The following is a 6031-nucleotide window of genomic DNA, read 5'->3' as shown; positions in this document are numbered from 1 at the left end:
ATCACTCAAATTTTCTTGATATTAGCAAAAAGGCCGTTTTGTTTTCTTATCATTCCTGTGTTCTCTGGAGTAGATGTTTTAATTTTCTTCAATTTTTTTTCCCTTTACATTCACATCTTGGCTGTTTGGCTCAAGATGCCTAGTTTTTGGCCTACCTTGCTTTTGACATGCTTTTTTTCCTATGCTTAATCATTTCTCTCTTTTGATTTAAAGTGAGAGATGTGTGACACTTCCTTTCACTTGAACACTAAGAGGCCATTGTAGAGATATTAATTGGACTAATTTCAGTATTGTTTTACTCAGAGAATAGGGAGGCCCGAGGAGAGTGAGAGAGATGAATGAACAGCTGGTTGGTGGAGCAGTCAGAACACACACACATTTATCAGTTAAGTTTTTCTCTTGTATGGGCACAATTCATGGCACCCCAAAAGAGTTACGATAGTAACATCAAAGATTACTAATCACAGATCACCATCACAGATATAATAATAATGAAAGGTTTCAAATATTGTGAGAATAAACAAAATGTGACACAGAGACATGAACTGAGCACATATTATTGGAAAATTGGTGCCAATAGACTTGTTGGACTCAGGGTTGGCACAAACTGTCAATTTATAAAACACCCAATATCTGAAAAGCATAATAAACAAAGGTATGCTTGTATATGGCTTTTTTGTATTCATTGTTTCCACTTATGTATGGTATCTATTGCTTCGTGTATTCTTTCCTGTGATTTTATTATTTTTGGTCTCCTGTGTCTTTCTGCTTCTAATTCGTACTGTCCACTCTCTAAGTTTCTCATTAATATTCTCAAGAAAATTAGTCATTTTATCATCCTGACTGAGCAGAGTGTTCATGCCTGTCCAGTTTATTGGCCATTAGTCAGCCATTATAGTTGTATATCTGAGGACTGTGTTGTGGCATGTCATTTACTACATGGAGAATATTTTGGTAGCAATTTTCATGATAGGTAAAATGTCACATGCTCTTAAGTTTTCTTAGAAATCACGAATAGTATTAAAATATCTTTCTTCAAGACTTTCTCAAAATGTTAGCATCTATAAATGGAATAATTGTATTAGTGCCGTGGATTCTATTCAGGAAATCAGATGTAATCAGAAGTTAAAATACAATTAAAAGAAAACTGAGTGTTTCTAATAAGCTTTCTCTTTATTAACTAAAATACATATTATAATGAAAATCACATTGATCTCTCATTTTAGGATATTTGGTTTGGTTCATTCTACTATTAGTCACTCTATTAGTCATAGGAGATGAATGATGTCATCCTTTTCCATTTTCTCTGTTATCATTTTCTTGCAAACCTTATAGTAGAGAAAAAGAGTTCTATATAATCTCAAGGCTCTGCTCACTCTGCTGTGTTTATGAGTCCATCTAATCCTTACAACCACATTTCAAGTTGACAATTGTTAAGACATCAGTGGATATGGATGCCAATTTCGTGAAATATCCCTGAGAATAATACATCCTGAGTTATTTTTGAAACTTAAGGTATTCATCCTGCAGAGGAGGAATAGCTTCAACATTCTTTCATTTCTGTTCAATCAATTTCCACAAATTTGTATTCCAATGCAAGCCTCTTTCATTTAGTCACAGCATTACGGAAACCAAAAGCTCAAAATACCTCTAAAACTACTGAATGGAATCCTGTCAAAATAGAAGCTCAGGCTCATGCCTTAGCATCTGCCCTCAGAAAAACTGTGAAGTTTTTAGTGGCAACAGAGGAAGAGAGGATGCATTAGAAATAGCATTTGGCCTCACATATTTTTAGAGGAAATCTTGATTCCGCTACTTTCTGGCTGCGTGATCTTCACAACTCAGTGCCCTTAACAAGAACACAAATTAGATTTAATATTCATTACATCCAACTGAAGATTTTGATTTTTTTTTTTTTTTTTTTTTTTTGAGACGGAGTCTCGCTCTGTCACCCAGGCTGGAGTGCAGTGGCCGGATCTCAGCTCACTGCAAGCTCCGCCTCCCGGGTTCACGCCATTCTCCTGCCTCAGCCTCCCGAGTAGCTGGGACTACAGGCGCCTGCCACCTCGCCCGGCTAAGTTTTTGTATTTTTAGTAGAGACAGGGTTTCACTGTGTTACCCAGGATGGTCTCGATCTCCTGACCTCGTGATCCGCCCGTCTCGGCCTCCCAAAGTGCTGGGATTACAGGCTTGAGCCACCGCGCCCGGCCTGAAGATTTTGATTTTGATGCCATCCTGGATTCCTCTATTTTAATGCCTGTAATTTCAGGGTGGCACTGGTAAGCTCAGTGTTCCCCTCAGGACCACAGTCTATGAGCTTCCAGCTTGTCTTACCCCATGTCCCAAATTCAGATGGATATTTTCACTGTTTTATTTCAAATAGTTTATTTCAGTATATTAATGCTACAGATTGAATTGTGTCCCCCAAAATTTATATGTTGAAGCCCTAGTCCCCAATATAGTTACATTTGAAGATAGAGTTTTTTAGGAAGTAATTAAGCTTAAATGAGGTCAATAAGGGTCTGGTCATAATCCAATAGAATTGGTGGCCTTATAAGAAAAGGAACAGAGAGAGACTGATCTCTCTCTCCATGAGCACAAAGAGGTCATATGAGCACACAGCACAATGGAGGCCACCTGTAAGCCAAGAAAAAAGGCTTCAGAATGAAACCTATCTTGCCAGCACCTTAATCTTAGACTTCTAGCCTTTATAACTGTGAGAAATAAATTTCTGTTGTTTAAGCCATCCAGTCCATGGTATTCATTATGGCAGCCAAAATGAACAAATACAATTAATCCCTACCCTTTCATCCCTCAAACACTTAACCTGCTGCTGGAGTGACCACATCTGCATTTGTCAAGAGCCTCTTTAGACATTCTTAAACCAATGAAATGACATTAACAGGAGAAAAGGAATGTTGGGATTGAGACATGACAATGCAATAGAAATTAGGGCTAATAAAAAGAAAATCAAGACAGATATAAGTAAGATTTTTGTTGTTGTTGTTTCTTTTTGAGATAGGGTCTGGCCCTGTGGCCGAGGCTCGAGTGGAGTGGTGTGGTCATGGCCCACTGTAGCTTCAACCTTCCTGGCTCGAGTGATCTTCCTACATCAGCCTTTCCAGTAGCTGGATCACAGTCATGTGCCATCATCAGCTAATTTTCTTTTTATGTTTTAATTTTTTGGTAGAGACGGAGTCTCACTAGGCTGCCCAGATTGGTCTCAAATTCCTAGGCTCAAGCTATCCTCCCAAGTCAGCACCCCAAAGTGTCGGGATTATAAGCATGAGCCACAGCACCTGGCTGGTAAAATTCTAGCAAAGGGGAATGAGTGGAAGGTGACAGAAGTTATTAGCGAAAACATTATATCTGATGGCTTTCCTGTTCTCTTTCCTTCATTTTCATAAAAAAAAACTCATGACTAATTAAAAGGGAAAAGGAAGAGTGCATTTATTTTTTACCTCTTTAATTATTTTTTTCTTTACTCTGAAGAAGTTCAGAGTAAATAACATGGAAATCACTACACAAACAAATTGTAACTGATTTCATGTAAAAATGAGTGACACTTAAGTGTAATATAAAATCCTATACATTTTATTATAATAAAAGAAAATAAAGAGCAGAATGATGTCTACATAAAATGAAAGCACACCAGACATGCTTACATAAAATATGCAATTTTACATTTTCCTTCTAAATTAGTAAGAAGACAAAAAGGTTGTAAAATAAAGGAAACAATGTTAATAAGAATTAGAAAAGTTTAGAACATAAATGGCAGAACCTAAAAATTTATTACATAGAAAATATTACTTAGAAGTTAAAGTAGTCTAAATAAAACACAAGAGTAAATGAGCATAAATTATGAAATATATATGTAATTATGGTATACATAGATTGATATATATGAATTATTAGGTGGAATAGAAATAATGTAAATTATGAAATAGAATATTAAAATGAGAAAAATTAAAAATAAAGAAATGAAAAGGTTTGAGGAGGAAATGAGAACTATTGATAGTCAAAGAAAAGTCAACATTTACATAATATGAATCTCTGAAGACAAAAAAAATCAAAGCAAGGGTATAGAAAAATACTAAAATATATTAAGTAACATATAATGAAAAGGATTATATTCTCATCAAAAATTTTAACACCAATAATTTATTCCAAAAGAAAATTGAGTAATAAAGTACTCAAGAAATTAAAATGTGAGCCACTAATTTTGTATCTAGCAAAGTTGATTTTCAAACATAAAGGTCACAGACAAACTTTTTGTGACATGTAAAAACTCAGTAAATTGTTTCCTTTTCTGAGGAATCTACTAAAGGGAATAAGTAGACAATCAAAATGACTAGAGAGACATTGACATAACTAGTGATGAACATTAACTATATAGTTACTTGTAGAATGAATCCTACGTCAGAGTTACGAGGGAGAGAATATAATATGCTCGGACCCTGTAGATATAGTTTAACTATAGCAAAAAGCAAGGTGGGGATTATAGGAATAATATATGTAAAAATAGTTTTGAGAGTTCTCAGTTGATGTGGTGGTATTAATATTGTTAGTCTAAAACTATGGTATATGTAATGTGTGAAAAACTAGTACTTATGAGATTTACTAATTCTGTAATTCATTGTCCTTTGAAAGTAGGATTCTGATTCTTTATGAAGAAGAAAGCAGATACAAGTGTAATACATGTGATTAATTTGAAAAGCCTCTAGTACTAAATTTGAAATGGAAGTATAAATATGGAATTAAGAGTGTCCTGATTTATACCTATATAAACATATATAAAAATATATAGTGTATGTATGTGTATATACAGTATATGTATGTGTGTATATTCCTAGCTTTCCTATCAAAGAGCCTAGAAACAATGACCAGTTCAGAAACAATGTATATCCCTAGCATCTGACATCCAGGTAGTCTTAAAATACTATTTCTCATGAACATACTAGGGTTGCTTAAAAAAAGTCTGATGATATATCTGTGGCAGCAAATGTCCAAGCTAAGTCTAAAACATCTTGTTATACCAATTGGTAATAAAGCTATCAAAGTTTACTAGAGTAATGTTAAAAATTACTAGATTTATGTCAGAAGGAGACCATTTGAAGAAGCTCTCACTAGCTAAAGATACAATAATTTGTACTTTAATAAGGATAATTGCAATTGACTTAAATCTATTACTATACTATATTGACAACAGATCAATAAGGGGAAATAAAAAGCATTTATCTTATGCTACTGGGTGACTAAATAATAGAGGAGAAGCATGTCTCTTTATAATAATATTCTAACTAAAATATAGGCAAGAAATTATGTAAATGAAATATCACTAATTTGCAATCCCCATTGAATTAATCAATTCAAGCATTGAATATTAACAGCTGCCAATGTCACAGAAAGAAAGGCAACCACACATTATGAGGGTCTCTAGGAAAGAAATCAATATCATTATCATGATGTCAAAGGGGTTGAACATGAGTCTGATAAAGAGCCTGGATTTACCTGTCAACTTGTAAAAACAAAAAATAGGCAGAAGAATATACAAAGCTTTACCATGAGTATAAATTCAGTAAACTTTAGACTCTTTAATGCTGTAGGCCAAATGATTCAGATTCTTCAACAGATAAATTGTAAGGGAAAGGAATAGAAGGGAACCTGTAGATTAAAGGAATTTAACAGCATACCAAATTTTAAAAAGTTAGTCAGTGCCACAGAGCTACAGTGTTTCAAGATGTACACATTGGTGAAAAGAAAAAACTATAATGAAACAAAGAAATGATTACCATAAAAGTTAAAAGCATAATTACTTTATGGGGAGGGGGAAAAGTGATGGGGATTGGGAAGCAATAGGATTTCGGAGGTGGCTGGCAATGTTCTTGATCTGGGTGTTGGTTACAGGGGTACTTACCATCATCATTATTCATGCCCAATCTGTATATTAACAGCACAAAATAAAAAGTTCATTTCCTCTTTTAGCAACCCCATCCCTCTTCTCTCATAAGTTATCACTTATGACATACTC

The sequence above is a fragment of the Macaca thibetana genome, chromosome 12 (genome assembly GCF_024542745.1).
Source record: "Macaca thibetana thibetana isolate TM-01 chromosome 12, ASM2454274v1, whole genome shotgun sequence".
Lineage (NCBI taxonomy): Eukaryota > Metazoa > Chordata > Mammalia > Primates > Cercopithecidae > Macaca > Macaca thibetana.
The sequence above is the reverse complement of the archived record's forward strand: the minus strand, read 5'-3'. Positions refer to the sequence as shown.